Genomic DNA, 18,490 nt, shown 5'->3' with positions numbered 1-18,490 from the left:
ATTGTAAATATCCATAATGGTGGGAAGAGAGACCCGGATGATCTTCTCAGCTGACCTTACTATCCGCTGCAGGGTCTTGCGATCTGAGATGGTGCAATTTCTGAACCAGGCAGTGATGCAGCTGCTCAGGATACTCTCAATACAGCCCCTGTAGAATGTGATGAGGATGGGGGAGGCGGGGAGGGGGGGGGGTTGGGTGGGAGATGGACTTCCCTCAGCCTTTGCAGAAAGTAGAAACGCAGCTGGGTTTTCTTTGCTATGGAGCTGGTGTTGAGGGATCAGGTGAGATTCTCTACCAGGTGAACACCAAGAAATTTGGTGCTCTTAACGATCTCTACCGAGGAGCCGTCGATGTTCAGCAGAGAGCGGTCGCTCCGTACCCTCCTGAAGTCAACAACCATTTCTTTTGTTTTGTTCACATTTAGAAACAGGTTGTTGGCTCTGCACCAGTCTGTTAGCCGCTGCACCTCCTCTCCTCTCCTCCTGTCCAGGTGGCCACAGTATGTGAGAATGCAGAGCTGTGTATCAGATGCTGTGGTTAGCAGCACAGAGGCACCTCAGAGGACTGTCCTGTCCTATCTAATGTTCACCGTCTACACCTCAGACTTCATGTTCAACTCGGATTCCAGCCACCTGCACAAGGTTTTGGACGATTCGGCAGTAATGGGCCGTGCCAACTGGGGGTCAAGAGGCTGAGTACAGAAGAGTGGTGGATAACTTTGTCGAGTGGTGTGGGCTGAATCACCTGCAGCTCAGCAACACTAAGACAAAGGAGTTGGTGGTGGACTTCAGGAAGGTGACAACACCTGCATTCCCATCTCCATCAAGGGAACGGATGAGGAAGTCTTCCGGGACTACAAATACCTGGGAACTCACCTGGACAATAAATTGGACTAAAAACACAGAGTTTCTGTACAAGATGGGATGTAACATCTATACAGGGCATTGTCACAGGAAACAGCATCCAAAATCAGGACCCAAAGCAGACTGGGAGACCGTTTCGCTGAACACCTATGCTCGGTCCGCCAGAGAAAGCAGGATCTCCCAGTGGCCACACATTTTAATTCCACGTCCCATTCCCATTCTGATATGTCTATTCATGGCTTCCTCTACTGTCAAAATGAATCCAAACTCAGGTTGCAAGAACAACTCCTTATATACCGGTTGGGTAGCCTCCAACCTGATGGCATGAACATTGACTTCTCTAACTTCCGTTAATGCCCCTCTTCTCTTTCTTACCCCATCCCTGACATATTTAGTTGTCTGCCTGTTCTCCATCTCCCTCTGGTGCTTCCCCGCTCCCCCACTTTCTTTCTCCTGAGGCCTCCCGACCCATGATCCTTTCCCTTCTCCAGCTCTGTATCACTTTCGCCAATCACCTTTCCAGCTCTTAGCTTCATTCCACCCCCTCCGGTCTTCTCCGATCATTTCGCATTTCCCCCTCCCCCCACTACTTTCAAATCTCTTACTATCTTTCCTTTCAGTTAGTCCTGACGAAGGGGCTAGGCCCGAAATGTCGACAGTGCTTCTCCCTGTAGATGCTGCCTGGCCTGCTGCATTCCACCAGCATATTGTGTGTGTTGCTTGAATTTCCAGCATCTGCAGATTTCGTTGTGTTTATCCAAGATCAGGAACACCCACCACATACTCTCTTCTCACTGCTGCCATCAGGAAGAAGGTCATTCAGCACCTGTAGGGTGAGAGCAGCTGATGCCAGGAAGATCGATAAGCTTTTCAGGAAAGCTGGTTCTGTTCTGGGGGTGGAACTGCACTCTCTGGTGGTTGTGTCTGAGAGGAGGATGCTGCAGAAAGTACGGAGCATTATGGACAATCCCTCTCACCCCCTCCATGACACACTGGACAAAGAGAGGAGCACCTTTAGCAACAGACTGATTCCACCGAGGTGCTCCACTGAACACCACAGGAGATCATTTCTCCCTGTGGCCATGAGACCACAATTCCTCCTCCTTCAGAATGTGAGTATATGGTTTCAATGCACATCTGTTTTTTGCACTATTACTTTTAAATGCACATTTTGTATTTTTTGTACCTCAGTGCTTACATTTTAAAGTTTATATTTCTGACTGAGCAACCTTGCAACAATAATTTCCTTCGGGATAAATAAAGTTTCATCATATCTTAAAACTTTGACAAACTTTTAAAGATGGGTGGTGGGAGCAATATTGACTGGCTACATCACAGCTTGGTATGGAAACACCACTGCCCTTGAACGGAACATCCGACAAAAAGTAGAGGATGCAGCCCAGTCCATCACATGTAAATTCCTCCATTCCATTGAGCACACCTGTACAGAGTATTGTTGCAGGAAAACTGCATCCAAAACCAGGGACCCCAACCACGTACTCTCTTCTCACTGCTGCCATCAGGAATAAGGTACAGGAGCCTCTCAGGACTCACATCACCAGACTGAGGAACAGTATTACCCCTCAATCATCAAGCTGTTGAACCAGATATGATAATTTCATTCAACTTCACTTGCCCCATCACTGAACTGTTTCCACAACCTGTGGACTCATTTTCAAGGACTCTTCATCTCATTTTCTTGATAGTCATTATTATTATTATTATTTCTTTTTAAATTTCTCTTTTTGTATTTGCACAGTTTGCCATCTTTTGCGCACCGGTTCTGAACCCTGTTGGTGCAATCTTTCATTGATTCTGTCATGGTTATTGGATTTATTGAGTATGCCCACAAGGAAATTATTTTCAGAGTTGTATATCGTGACATATATACTACGATAGCAAATTTACTTTGTACTTTTGAACTTAGAACTTTAAGCGCAAAAAGGAACTGAAAAATTCAACAGTTTAGCAGAGATAGAAAACTGGTCCTTAAAAAAAGGAGAATAGGGAACTTCATGCCAATGGCCACTACACTGTGCACTGTAATTGCAGGGCAAAAGTTACGATTAATACTTTACTGGGGAAATCAAGATAACCTTTTAGAGGTTACGATGGATAAAAAACTAGCTGCAAACTTTTGCACATGTGTTATTTAAACAATGATAAGATAAAGATAAAACTCCACAATTTTAGCATTGATTATCTGACTCAAATAGCATCAGGGGATTTTTTAACATTCTAAATTGTAGAAATTGGCCAAAATGAAGTTATAATCCAAATATTTTCAATGGCAGGCCAGATAACCTCCTAAAGCAGACTAGGAATTAATATTGTGTAAAACAGAATCCTAATGGTGTCATTAACATCTAAAGGTAACAAGGTCATGACTGTAAAGATCAACTGTTTATCCACCTCCATAGATGCTCCTTGATCTTTGAGTTCCTCCAGCATTTCGAGTGTGTTACTCAAGATTTCCGCCATCTGCAGGGTCTCTTGACTTCAAGGTAAGAAGTGCTGATTTCTGAACAGAGTATTTGTTTATTTATTCATTTTTCAGTATCTGGTCACGTCTGACAGGCTGCCCATCTGAAGCTGTTGGCGTTTTGCCTTCTTGAAATGCTGCTGTCCTCCTGATGAAAGTAACAAGTTGTGAGGCCAGTAGAGGATTTCATTCCAGCAGCAATGAAGGATCTACAATGGATTCTTAGCCAGGATTTTATGTTATTTAATGGAAGTGTTCCCATTGCAGCATACCCCGTCCCTCCCGGTGGTAGAGGCTTTGAATTTGAGAGTTCAGCCACGGGAACTCTGCTGAGTAAAACCAGGTGTACATCTAGCCCTGAAATCTAATATTTAATGTAACTCTATTGGGTGAAAATGCTAACATGGGCTTCAAAAAAAACATGATTATGTTGCTGTCAGTCTTCACTGCCATCCAGCACACAGACCCATCCCGAACAATCATCAGCCCCCAGCAATGTAATTGACCGCTCACTTCAGGACCTTGGGTCATCTGATTTCAGCCACAAATCTACAGTGTAGCCTCCAGATGAGGCTTTCAGGTTAATAAGGCAAGGCCCAGTCATTGAAGCAGACCAGTGCTGCACATGGGCATATAGAATGTTTTCATCCTCTCATATAAGATCATAAGATATGGCAGTAGAATTAGGCTATTTGGCCCATCAACTCTGCTCCACCATTTCATCATGGTTGATCAATCCATTTTCCCTGTCAGCCCCAAACTCCTGCCTTCTCCCCGTATCCCTTCATGCCTTGACTGGTCAAGAATCTATCAGCCTCTACCTGAAATATACATAAAGCCCACAGGTGAGAGGATGTTTTGTACCTCAAGGACTTTCAAGATAATATTACTGATGAGGTTTTCCAGTGTCTCAAGGCCTTTCACAGAGGGGCTTAATCAATGAAAAAACAAGCACTGATCTGAAAAGATGCTAGGTGTCTGACATAAAGGTAAGACATAGAGGAATAGCTTAGGGGATGTCTAAAAAGTTTCATAATGAACTATTGCTCCTCCCTCCCCATCATCCTCAACACAGATGCACCCCCAAGGCTGCGCGCTGAGCCCACTGCTGTACATGCAGCTCACACACGGCTGCGCGGCCAGACACTCGAGTAATCATGCAGTCAAGTTCGCCAGCGGTGGGGCTCACCACCAACAATGACAATAGCAGTTGTTCAAAGCATTTCATGATGATTGGCATCAGTGTCATCGAGCTCTTGGATGTGGTGCACTCACCTCACCACTGAACTGACCCCGTGGGTGAGGACTCAATCTCAGGGACTCTACAGCTCATGTTCTATGTATTATTTGTTTACTTTTTTTTTCATTGTTTGCACAATTCGTCCTCTTTTGCGCATTGGACGTTTGTCAGTCTTTGTTGTGTGTGGTTTTCATGAATTCTATTGCATTTCGTTGTTTTGTGGGTGCCTGCAAGAAGATGAATCTCAAGGTTGGTTGTATATAATATATATAATTAGATAATAAATTTGAACTTTGAAGAAAGTAAAGAAATGGAGGTAGAAGAATGCACAGAGGGAATTACAGAGCTTGACATTCCTCCTCAACGTGGAAACCTTGTCCAAAGTAAGTGGGCTGGGACAAGTACTTAGTAAATGCAGTATTATATATTAAAATCAATCATTCTTAACTATATTGGACTGCCAACTCCAAGCAATTACCAATTCTTTTCAGAAAGGGAGATATTTAAAGCCATTGCTGCTAAATCATAAGCTGGTATGTGATCTTGATTACAGTTTAAAATGAATATTAATCATCTCTGAAGGAGAGCTGCTTCCCCCCTCCAAACAAAAGACACCTAATCATCGGATACCTTGTGAGTCAGATGGCTCATATTTTATTATTGTTCGTTGACAAAAGCATTATATATGGCAGGGTTTCAGATTTCTGAATCATTGGGATCTCTCCTGTGGAAGGTATGACCTGTACAAAAAGGATAGGTAACGCCTGAACCCAAGAGGAAGCAATATCCTGGCAGGAAGTTTTGGGGAGGGTTTAAATTAATTTGGCAGGGGGATGGGAAGTGGGCTGAGGAAGGGACAGTTGGTATACAAGTAGATGCAGTGCATAGTAAGACTGTGAGAAAGGACAGGCAGATTATAGAGCAAAATCGTAGTCAGTGGGTTAAGTAGGCAAAATCAAAAACAGTGATGAACACAGGACTGAAAATGTTACATTTGAATACATGCAGTGTACGGAATAAACTAGATGATCTTATAGTGTGATTAGAGATTGGCAGGTATGCGTTGCGGGCATCACTGGGTCGTGGCTGAAAGATGATCATTGTTGGGAACTTAACATTCAAGGATACAGCTTGCATTGAAAAGATACACAGGTAGGCAGAGGGGAATAGGGTGATAAAAAATAAAATCAGATCCTTAGAAAGAGATGATACGGGATCATAAGGTTCAGAATCCTTGCAGAGTTAAGAAACTGCAAGGGTAAAAAGACCCTGATGGGAATTGTATTCAGGTCTCCAAATGGTAGCCAGAATGTGGGATATAAATGACAACGGGAGATAGAAAAGCTATGTAAAAGGGGCAATGTTACAATAGTGATGGGAGATTTCAATATGCAAGTGGATTGGGAAAATCTGGTTGCTAGTGGATCCCAAGGGAGGGAATTTGTAGAATGCCTAAGAAATGCCTTTTTAGGTTGAGCCCACGAGGGCAATTCGGGAACTTAAGATGAAGGAACCCTGAGGAAGCAGTGACTATAATATGATAGAATTTACCCTGCAGTTAGAGACGGAGAAGATAAAGTTAGATGTATCAGTACTACAATGGGGTAAAGGTACAAGACAGGAGCTGGCCAAAGTTGATTGGAAGGGGATATTAGCAGGGATGACAGCAGAATAACAATGGCTGGTGTTTCTGGGGACAATTTGGAAAGTGCAGGACAGATACATCCCAAAGATGAAAAAATATTCTAAAGGGAGCATGAGGCAACCATGGCTGACAAGGGAAGTCAAAGACAGCATAGAAGCAAGGAAAAGGGCATCCAATATAGCAAAAAATATTAGGAGATTAGAGGACTGGGAACTTTTAAAAACCAATAGAAGGGAACTAAACATATCACAAGGAGAGAGAAGATGAAATATGAAGGTAAGCTCACTTATAGCATAAAAGTGAATGCCAAAAGTTGTTTTTCAAATGTATAAAGAGTAAAAGGAAGTTGAAAGCAGATAATGAACTGCTGGAAAATGATGCTGAAGAGGTAGTAATTGGGGGAAAAGGAAATGGCAGAGTTTATATGTATTTTGGGTCAGTCTTCACTATGCCTGAAATTTGAGAGCGACAGGGGCAGAAGTGAGTGCTGTTGTTAGGAGAAGGTGCATGGATCGGACCGAGCCAGCATGGATTTACCAAGGGTAAATCATGCTTGACAAATCTGTTGGAGTTTTTCGAGGATGTAACCAGGAAGTTAGACGGGGGGAGATCCAGTGGATGGGTAGTGTACCTCGATTTTCAGAAGGCATTTGATAAGGTCCCACATAGGAGATTGGTGAGTAAAATCAAAGCTCAGGACATCGGGGGGAAGACATTGGCATGGATAGAAAACTGGTTGGCAGATAGGAAGCAAAGGGTAGAGGTGAATGGGTGTTTCTTGGAATAGCAGGTGGTGACCAGTGGGGTGCCACAGGGCTCGGTATTGAGACCACAGCTGTTTACAATTTATGTCAATGATTTGGATGAAGGCATTGAGAATAACATCAGCAAATTTGCTGATGATACTAAGCTGGGTGGCAGTGTGACATGTGATGAGGATGTTAGAATTCAGGATGACTTGATAGGCTGGGTGAGTGGGCAGATACTTGGCAGATGACATTTAATGTGAATAAGTGTGAGATTATCAACTTTCGGAGTAAGAACAGGAAGGCAGGTTATTATCTGAATGGTGTAGTAAGGTAAGGGAGAAATACAAAGAGATCTAGGAATCCTTGTTCATCAGTCACTGAAGGTGAATGAGCAAGTGCAGCAGGCAGTGAAGAAGGCTAATGGAATGTTGGCCTTTATTACAAAGGGAATTGAGTATAAGAGCAAGGAAATCCTCTTGCATTTGTACAGAGCCCTGGTGAGACCACACCTGGAGTATTGTGTACAGTTTTGGTCTCCAGGGTTAAGGAAGGACATCCTGGCTGTAGAGGAAGTGCAACATAGATTCACGAGGTTAATTCCTGGGATGTCTGGACTGTCTTACGCAGAGAGGTTAGAGAGACTGGGCTTGTACATGCTGGAATTAAGGAGATTGAGAGGGGATCTGATAGAGGCAGGAAATATGTTCCAGATGCTGGGAGAGTCCAGTACCAGAGGGCATGGTTTGAGAATAAGGGGTAGGTCATTTAGGACAGAGTTAAGGAAAAACTTCTTCTCCCAGAGAGTTGTGGGAGTCTGGAATGCACTGCCTCGGAAGGTAGTGGAGGCCAATTCTCTGGATGCCTTTCAAGAAGGAGCTAGATAGGTACCTTATGGATAGGGGAATCAAGGGATATGGGGACAAGGCAGGAACCGGGTATTGATAGTAGTTGATCAGCCATGATCTCAAAATGGCGGTGCAGGCTCGAAGGGCCGAATGGTCTACTTCTGCACCTATTGTCTATTGTCTATTGTCTGAAGGTAGATAAGTCACCTGGACCAGATGGACTACACCCCATGGTTTTCAAAGAGGTAGCTGAAGAGATTGTGGAGATATTAGTAATGATTTTTCAAGAATCTTTCAAGACTCTGGAATGGTTTCTGAGGACTGGAATATTTCAAAAGTCACTCTGCTCTTTAATAAGGGAGGAAGGTGGAAGAAGGGAAATTATAGGCCAGTTAGCCTGATTTCAGTAATTGGGAAAATGTTGGAGTCCATTATTAACGATGAGGTTTTAGGTTACTTGGAGGTGCATACTAAAGAAGGCCAAAGTCAGGGTGGTTTCCCTAAGGAGAAATACTACATGAAAAATTTGTCGGAAAACTTTGAGGAAATAACAGGCAAGTTAGACAAAGGAAAATTGGTGGATGTTGTTTCTTTGGATTTTCAGAAGGTCTTTAGCAAGACGCTTAAAAATGTTAAGGGCTCGTGGTATTACAGAAAAGACACGAGCATGCATAGAAGATTGGCTGGAAGAAAACAGTGGGAATAAAGGGGGCTTGTCCTGGTTGGCTTATGGTGACTAGTGGTGTACCTCAGAGGCTGGTGTCGGGACTGCTTCTTTTCGCATTTTAATGTATATGAATGATTTGGATGATGGAATTGATGTGTTTCTGGCCAAGTTTGCAGACAATATGAAGATAGGTGGAGGGGCAAGTAGTGTTAAGGGAGCAGAGAGTCAGCAGAAGGACTTGGACAGATTGGGAGAGTGGGTAAAGAAGTGGCAGATGGAATATAGAACATAGAACAGTACAGCACATTACGGGCCCTTCAGCCCACAATGTTGTGCTGACCCTCAAACCCTGCCTCCCATATAACTGCCTCACCTTAAATTCCTCTATATACCTATCTAGTGGTCTCTTAAACTTCACTAGTGTATCTGCCTCCACCACTGACTCAGGCAGTGCATTCCACGCACCAACCACTCTCTGAGTGAAAAACCTTCCTCTAATATCCCCCTTGAACTTCCCACCCCTTACCTTAAAGCCATGTCCTCTTGTACTGAGCAGTGGTAACCTGGGGAAGAGGCTTGGCTGTCCACTCTGTCTATTCCTCTTAATATCTTGTACACCTCTATCATGTCTCCTCTCGTCCTCCTTCTCTCCAAAGAGTAAAGCCCTAGCTCTCTTAATCCCTTAATATAATGTAGGAAAGTATATGATCTTGCACTTTGATAGAAGGGAAAAAGCTATTGACTATTTCCTGAATGGGAAGAAAATTCAAAAATCTGAGGTGCAGAGGAACTTGGGAGTCTTGTGCAGGATTACCTAAAGTTTAATTTGCAGGTTGAGTCAGTGGCAAGGAAGGAAAGTGCAAAGTTAGCATTCATTTTGAGACAACCAGAATATAAGAGCAAGAATGTAATGGTGAGACTTTATAAGGCCTTGATCAGACTGCCTTGAGTACTGTAAGCTGTTTGGGCCCCCTATCTACGAAAAGGTGATATTGGAGAGGGCCCAGAGGAGATTCTCAAGAATGATTCCGGGAATGAAAGGGTTAATGGGTGAGTGGTGATTGATGACTCTGGGTCTTAACTTATTGGAGTTCAGAAATGAAGGGGATCTTATTGAAACCTATCAAATATTGAAAGGACTTGATAGAGTGGATGTAGGGAGAATGTTTCCTAAAGTGGCTGAGTCTAGGACATCCTCAGTCTAGAGGGATATCTATTTAGAACAGAGATAAGAATGAATTTCCTTAGCCAGAGTTTCACTGCTTCACTATTCATTGCCACTGCTGGCTGTGGAGGCCAGGTCGTTGAGTATAGTTAAAGCGGAGGTTGAGAGTTTCTTGATCAGTCAGTGTGTCAAAGGTTACAGAGATAAGGCAGGAGAATGGGGTTGAGGGGGATAATAAATCAGCCACGATGGAATGGTGGAGCAGACTGAATGGGCCAAATAGCCTCATTTTGCTCCTACGTCTTATGGTTTTATATGTTTTTACATTGGAAAATAAATGACAAGAATACTGGGACAACAGTACAACTTCCTGAACATGATGATACCAGTTGTTCCAGAGCTAATATTTGAAAAACTTCAGACAACAATACTGGCACCCCTATTGTTTTCTATCAAAGTTAATCAGAACATTCCTTTGCATTGGGTAAGTTCATATTGTGTGCCACTCTGCAAGAGTGTGAAGTTGCATTTCTAAGAACCTTTTGTTCCTTTGATAGAAATTGAAGCCGAATTAATAAGTATTAAATCAAGATTGCTGTCCCTTCACTAAATAATCATGTTAATTCAACAAGCATCGGACTTTGGTTGCTTTCCAGTGATAGCATTTTCAAATTTTAATTACATTATGAATTCAGAAATGTGAAAATATTTTCCCTTTGACCACACAGTATCCAAACCGCTTGAGCACCATTTTCATGAAACCCACTCTAATAAAGAATCATGATAAAAATCTACCATTAATAATTTCCTAAATAATAATGCTATTTGTGATTATTAAAGGAAGTTGCTTCTAATCAGAGCACTATAAGAATTTCAAGTGAGATCAACAGCCACCTGCCAAGGTTGATTCAGTAGCTCCTTCCTGCCAGCAGCTTTTATTTCCAAGTGAGATAAATAGTTATTTTGCCACAGGAGCATCATTTCCTCCACAGCAGATACCAAACCAAGTTGGATACGTATTTTATTGTTGTTGCATTAATAATCCTTAATTTACTGTTAACAACTATCTTCTTATTGATACAACTACACGGAGTCATAGCAAGCAACACAATCAAGGAAATGCAATATTTGCAGCATTGCCACTGTCACCTACATTCCAAAAGAAAATGAACTTTTCAATTAAACTATCCTCGTTCACTCTGTTACAAGCTTCTGAGGATCAGTATGTATTTGAAAGAACGATATTTGTGGATAATCCAGGAAAAACATCTTTTTTTGTGGTTATTTGAATTTAGGTAATCCCTTCAGCTCATGTTAATCTAAGAGAACTGCAGTAGAAAGTCAGTTAGTTCTGTGTTTTTATTACATTGCCTACTTAGTTATGTCCAAACACTGCCGATCTATACAGTAATTCTGCATTTCTAGTCATCATGAATATGGAAAAATTAAAAAGGGATCAGTATAGGATTAGAAAGGTGTTTGATGGTCAGCTGAGATTTGATGGGTTGAAGAACCAGTTTCTGGGTTTGACTAGTTTTATTACTGAAAGGCTCCAACCTCTTTTTGCCACCTGCCAGTTGATTTTATTCTTTTTTATGCTTTAATTTCCACTGACATGTGCACAGATCTTAGTTTTGATAGAACACGCAGAATGTTGTCATGGGAACAAAAACTGAAACTGCGTATTCCAGCAACTATGGTCACCAAGGTTCCCTCTAAACTTTTTTCACTGCTGTGTGGACTAAACATTGCTCTGAACAGGAACCTTTTACATGGCCTGAAAATTGCACAGCACATTATATGATGGAAAATTCTAGCTGCATGGCAACAAGGGCTATGTGCGCGGGAGCTTTTCAGTTACTGGATGGCTGCTCACCCAAGTAATGGTTGCCTAATGTCATTTCACTTGTTCCTTATACAAACAACAATATTTAGAATTGGTAAAGCAGGTTCATGATTTCGAATCAATTCCAGTCTGACATTTGCTGCTAGTATACACTTTTACTTGCCTTATTCCTATATAGATACATACGCATACCGATGCATTGGTAGTCATTATTTGAAAAATTTAGTTGATACTCTTGTAAAGGATACAGCTCACTAGGCCACCTTCCCAACCCCCTAAAATGCATAGTTCTTTGCAAGACACCTGCAGTAGATGAGAGCGAGTGAAAGAAGGCACTAGCTACCACTTGATTAGTTGCCACTCCAGTGTGAGATTGCAATTGATCTGCTTACAATGTGTTAGTCATTAAAGGGTCACAGTGTACATTTAAATGCTGGGGAACTCAAAATTAAAGTAGGTGTGAAAAGTAATTTCCTGTTAAGTGGTGAACTGAAACACCTGGGAGAAAACTTAAGTTACCATGAATAACAGACCTCCTGTCAAGCTATGTCATAATAATAAAAGCAGCTTTGTGTTGCATAATTCAATAAACATGTAAGCCTACTGAATTTCAGCCACTGCTTACTGAGAATTACTTCAAGGATTTGTTCAAGCGCAGCCACACATTATTTATCTTGTCTAGAATTTCATCTGCATTTAACTTACAGATAAACAGAGGAAGTAAATGTCAGCAACGCTGAAAAAGTTGCATCTTCATTGATTGTACCAACTTGATACAGAATGCTCAAGCATCTTCACACTCTCCATGACAGAATTTATTCATTGACCACCAATGCAGATCCTGACAAGGAATGAGATTTGATAACGGTGCTAAAGCAGCTTTTATATTGTTGATTTCCTAATGTAAATACAGCAGAGCTACAAACTATGTCATGGATATGCCTGTAACTATGGCCCAGGACCTTCTGTGTCACGCCAATGCTTCAAAACGGTACCATTTGTATTTCAACCAGTTAACTGCAAGATGCCTTCACACGCACAGAAATCCAAGATTCATAGACGGATTTGGGAGGGACTCCGTTGGTCAAGGCCGATTATGGTTGTGGTGTCCTAGCTGCCTACATTTGATACGCAAGCCAATACGTCAGCCAAGGTAGTACGACACAGAGGGCAAACTGTTGTCCATACAGCTCGCTATCCTTCTCCACACAGCTGATGAATCCAAAAGAAAGACACAGACTGTTACAGTCTGGCATCACTGGCATAGCAGCAGTTGACAATCAGCATTGAACTCTGCATAAAACTGCCTTGGGGACTCCAGCTCCAAACTTTTCCTCGGATTTTTACTCCCGAGGCCTTCCCCAAGTGCAGGTATAATCACAAGGCAGTGAAGGTTTAAAACCAGAGTTTTCCTTCTCCTAGATGAGCTGCCACAACCACAGCTGGTGAGCCCCATCTGTATGAGATGACTGATTGTAAGGCGCCAGTAACTCATCTTCGCCCTTTCGCCTTTCACTGGAAACTGTTCCGCCACTGGCTAAGCCACACGTGAAGGCCAGCAGCCGGACTTGGTTGTCTGAGGCTATTTGAGAAGCACCATAGGTAGTGGGAACTTAGCCCCTCCACCCCCATAACCCCCAGCTATGGCAAACTTGAGGAGTCAAGTGCAGAGTCCACTTTATAGATCTCTCACGAGGATGGATTTCAGATAAGCAGCAAGGGGAAGGCAAGTCTCTTTCTCGCTTAGCTTCATGAATTTAATTATATATGTGTTTAAATTGTCATGGTCAAGTTTTATATAATTCTGATTATTTGCATTTTTGTCACTTATTCCATTTAGTAGTTTTTAAGCATCTTCAAATACTGGAGGCGAACTGATTCACAGCTTTAACAGCCAGCAAAATTGGGCTGGAGTTGCTGGGGATCAAAGTTTTCAAGGATATTTTCTGAGCAGTGTGCTGTCAGTGGTCCTGCTTCTGCAGAACAACAAATTTCATGCCATATGTCAATGATAATAAACCTGATTCTGATTCTGATTCTAATCTCCTCAAGTCTGCAACACTTTGTACCAGCGGAATCAGTCAGATTTATTGTCACTGACAGAAGATACAAATTTTTTTTTTGGTTCTTTGTGGCAGCGGTACAGTGCAGGCATAACAAATCAGTAATTAGTAAGATGGACCTTTGCATTTTGATGGTGTTTCTCAAGTTCAAGTCTATTATCACTCAGCCATATACAGGTATACCGCCAAGCGAAAGAGCGCTCCTCCAGACCAAGATGCGCAACACGGTACATAGAACTCACTCACAACACAGAAAGTAATGTCACCACAAATAAAGTAACAGCTAATAAGGTGCATTTAATTACAGCATAGTGAGATTTAGCACACTGAAGCTGACTACATGGTTATTAAAAAAATCAAATCATGGTGACAGATAATCAGTTACCAGAGAACCATAGAACATTATAGCACAGAAATAGGCCTTCTTGGCTGTGCCGAACCATTTTTCTGCCTAGTCCCACTGACCTGCACCTGGACCATATCCCTCCATGCCCTTCCCATCCATGTACCTGTCCAAGTTTTTCTTAAATGTAAAACGTGAGCCTGCATTCACCACTTCAACTGGCAGCTCATTCCACACTCCCACTACTCTCTCTGTGAAGAAGCTCTCCCTAATGTTCCCTTTAAACTTTTCCCTTTTCACCCTTAAGCCATGTCCTCTGTTTTTCTCCCCCATCCTCATCACATTCTACAGGGGTTGTATTGAGAGCATCCTGAGCAGCTGCATCACTGCCTGGTTCGGAAATTGCACCATCTCAGATCGCAAGACCCTGCAGCGGATAGTGAGGTCAGCTAAGATCATTGGGGTCTCTCCTGCCGCCATCACGGACATTTACACTAAATGCTGCATCCACAAAGGAAACAGCATTATGAAGGACCCCATGCACCCTTCATACAATCTCTTCTCCCTCCTGCCATCTGGGAAAAGGCTCTGAAACATTCGGGCTCTCACGACCAGACTATGTAACAGTTTCTTACCCCAAGCTATCAGACTTCTCAATACCCGAAGCCTGGACTCATACCTTGCCCTACTGTCCTGTTTATTACTTATTGTAATGCCTGCACAGTTTTTGTGTACTTTATGCAGCCTTGTGTAGGTCTGTAGTCTAGTGTAGCTTTCTCTGTGGTGTTTTTTTACATAGTTCAATCTAGTTTTTTGTACTCTGTCATGTAACACCATGGTCCTGAAAAATGTTCTCTCGTTTTTACTATGTACTGCACTAGCAGTTATGGTCGAAGTGACAATAGAAGTGACTTGACTTGACTTGGTGTCCAGGCCCCAGGGCCTATCATAGACACATAGAACATTACAGCACAGAAACAGGCCTTTTGGTCCTTCTTGGCTGTGCCGAACCATTTTCTGCCTAGTCTGCCTAGTCTCACTGGCCTGCACCCGGGCCATATCCCTCCAAACCCCTCTCATCCGTATACCTGTCCAAGTTTTTCTTAAATGTCAAAAGTGAGCCCGCATTCACCACTTCATCTGGCAGCTCATTCCACACTCCCACCACTCTGTGCATGAAGAAGCCCCCCCAATGTTCCCTTTAAACTTTTCCCTTTTCACCCTTAAGCCACGTCCTCTGTTTTTTTTCCCCTCACCTCAGTGGAAAAAGCCTGCTTGCATTCATTCTATCCATACCCATCATGATTTTATACACCTCTATCAAATCTCCCCTCATTCTTTTACGCTCCAGGGAATAAAGTCCTAACCTATTCAACCTTTCTCTGTAACTCAGTTTGTCAAGTCCCGGCAACATCCTTGTAAACCTTCTCTGCACTCTTTCAACCTTATTAATATCCTTCCTGTAATCAGGTGACCAAAACTGCACACAATAGTCCAAAGAAGGGGAGGGAGCAATAAAAGATGAAGGTTTGAATCATCAGGCCCATTTATAGACCATGGACATTGGCATTTATCTTCCTGTTAGGTTAGTCATAGGCCCATAGAAGAGCTTGCTTCTGGCTGGGCTGGGAACTTCTGCTCAACTACATCAGTCTCTCAGTCACTCAGTAGCTGTCCAGTGACAGCGAGGAATGTCCTGCCTCTTGCAACAGTGATTCAACATGCAGTGAGATGTTCTAGGTTGTCGAGTATTGAGATTCCATATACTGACTTTCTAACTGGTTGCATTATGGTCAGGTATAACAATTCATCTGCACTAGAATGCAAGAAGCTGTAGAGAGTTATGGACTGTGCCCAATAAAACCCTCTCGAGCGTTTGTAGAATCTACAGGAGGTAATGCCTCTAGAAGGCCACTTTTATAGTCAAAAATTACCACCGAAATTCAAAGTTCAAATTAAATTTATTATCAAAGTACATATATGTCACCATATACAACCCTGAGATTAACTTTCTTGTGGGCATCTCAATAAATTCATAACAACCGTTATGAGATCAATGAAAGACTGTGCCAACTTGGGCATTCAACCAGTGAGCAGAAGAAAACAAACTGTGCAAATACAGAAAGAAAGAAATAATAACAATAATAAATAAATAGACAATAAATATCAAGTACGTAAGATGAGGAATCCCTGAAAATGAGTCCATAGGTTGTAGGAACATTTCAATGACAAAGCAAGTGAAGTTGAGTGAAGTTATTAGCCCCTTTGGTTCAAGACCCTGATGGTTGAGGGGTAATAGCTGCTCTTGAACCTAGTGCCGTGGGTCCTGTGGCTCCTGTACCTTCTTTCTGATGGCAGCAGTGCAAAGAGAGCATGACCTGGGTGGTGGGGGTCCCTGATGATGGATGCTGCTTTCCTGTGACAACGCTTCATGTAGATGCGCTCACTGCTGGGAGGGATTTACTCATGGTGGTCTGGACTGTATCTATTATTTTTTTGTAGGATTTTCCTTTCAAAGATATTGGTGTTTCCATATTGTGATGCCCCCAGTCAATATACTATCCACAGCATACCCATAGAAGTTTATCAAAGTTTTAGATGCCATGCTGAATCTTCGCAAACTCCTAAGAAAAAATGATGCTGCTGTGCTTTCTTTGTAACTGTACTTACATTCTAGACCCAAGCCAGGTCCTCTGAAATAGTAACACCGAGGAAGTTGCTGACCCTCTCCACCTCTGATCTCACGTGTGTGTGTGCACTTGTTTGTGTGTCTGTCTGTACCTCTGATCCTCTAATGAGGTCTGGCTCATGGGTCCCTGGTTTCTTTCTCCTGAAGTTAGCAATCAACTCCTTGGTCTTGCTGGCACTGAGTAAGGGGTTGTTGCTGTGGCACCTCTCAGCCAGGTTTTCAGTCTCTCTCTCTCTCTCTCTCTAATTTGATTTGTGATGCACCATCAATAACTCTCTGAGACATGAGGCGAGATCGGCTTTTATTGACTGGAAGAAAGAACAAGCAGCAATTGACCACCATGCTACATCCTGGAGACTGAGGCCGGGGCTCAGGCCCCAATCGCCTTTATACCGGGGTCTGTGGGGGGAGCCACGGTCAGTGGGAGGAGCCACAGGAGCAGTCAGCGGGGGGGGGGGGGGTGTCCAGACAGGTATATGTAGTTCACCACAATTTGTCACCACCTTTCAATCTGCCAACAACAGTGGTATCATCAACAAACTTGAATATAACATTGGAGCTGTGCATATTCACATATTCATAAGTTTAAGGTGAGTCGAGTAGGGGACAAAGCACACAGCCTTGTGGTGCTCCTGTGTTGATGGAGATTGTGGAGGACATGGTGTTACCAATCCATACTGACTGGGATCTGCAAGTGAGAAAATCAAGGATCAAACACAAGGAGTTGTTGAGGCCAAGTTCTGAAGCTTGACCTTTGCCATCTTCTTACAGGTATCACCATGCTGAAGGTACAGAAGTCTCACACCAGGAGGTTCAAGAACAGCGACTTACTTTCTACTATCTGGTTCTTAAAACAACTGGTAAAACCCTAATCACTATAGCTTAGCAAAACTATGACTACTTTGATCACTTTGTATTAAAATGTTATTTTGGTTCTAATTGTATTTTCTTGTAAACATTATGTTTAATTCATATTCAGTTTTTTTTGTGAATGCTGCTTGTGTGATTCTATGTGTCTGTGACACTGCTTCAAGTAAAATTTTAATTGCACTTGTATTTGTGCAAATGACAATAAACTCAACTTTGACTTTGATCTTGGGAAGGAAGAGGTTCTGTGGTTCAGTCTGAGAGTTCATTGAGGGTCAGGTAGTGGATTGTTGAGAGAACTGCATTTAATATGGTGCTGTGTTAATACTTACAACAACATCGAAAATTCACACAAGGAACTCTGCGAACTAGGGAAAGAACAGAGGAGGAACATTATGTTATAAAAAAGCATTGGCCTCTGTTCCCCTCCCTTGTTAGCTGTAAAGTGCAGAATGTCCAAATTAAGAGCTTAGCCCTGCAGAGAAAAGGGGTGACGAAGACCCAGAACTCCTTTTCATACCCAGACCTAACCTGACCTGTCAATGTCATTTTGCTGACCCCTTGCCCGTCACACAATTTATTTCCCACCATAAGACCAGGGACTGACAAACTCTAACCATTCTGATGTGTAATTTTGAATTATGGTCAGGTGGACAGGGTGCTCATAGCAAGTGCTGCACCTAAAAAAATTACATATGAAAGAATTACAATCCAAAAGATGATCATTGTGTAGGTAGCACCTGTCCAAAGGAAGAATTCGGAGATTAGAATATGCCTTTGGCTCTGTAGTATTGCATGGTCTGGCAAAAATTTCTACTTATTAACAGGATATTTTATTGTTTCACCAAGGGAGGCAATGGAGACAAGTGTGGCAGGGAGATTGTGGGGGAGTGAGGGAGGCATCCTGTAACTTTAATTTACCCAGATTTCCAGGTGGAAGTAAAATCGTGTGTGTGTGTTTATTTAAAATTTAAAATTACAAGAGCCCATTGTATTAATATGTGTTGCCCATTCACCACATAACA

At 42.5% G+C, this 18,490-nt stretch overlaps 1 long non-coding RNA gene across 1 annotated transcript; it reads left to right on the top strand.

Annotated features, from left to right (window-relative positions):
• The first annotated feature begins 1,120 nt into the window (after nucleotides 1-1,120).
• On the top strand, nucleotides 1,121-18,060 carry LOC132407180 (uncharacterized). The gene is made up of 3 exons (XR_009516394.1): nucleotides 1,121-1,976; nucleotides 3,285-3,368; nucleotides 17,370-18,060. It is a non-coding gene; the product is annotated as an uncharacterized LOC132407180 (long non-coding RNA).
• Nucleotides 18,061-18,490: the final 430 nt, after the last annotated feature.

This window comes from Hypanus sabinus, chromosome 17 (assembly GCF_030144855.1).
Source record: "Hypanus sabinus isolate sHypSab1 chromosome 17, sHypSab1.hap1, whole genome shotgun sequence".
Classification (NCBI taxonomy): Eukaryota; Metazoa; Chordata; class Chondrichthyes; order Myliobatiformes; family Dasyatidae; genus Hypanus; species Hypanus sabinus.
This window is presented reverse-complemented; position numbering and strand designations above follow the sequence as displayed.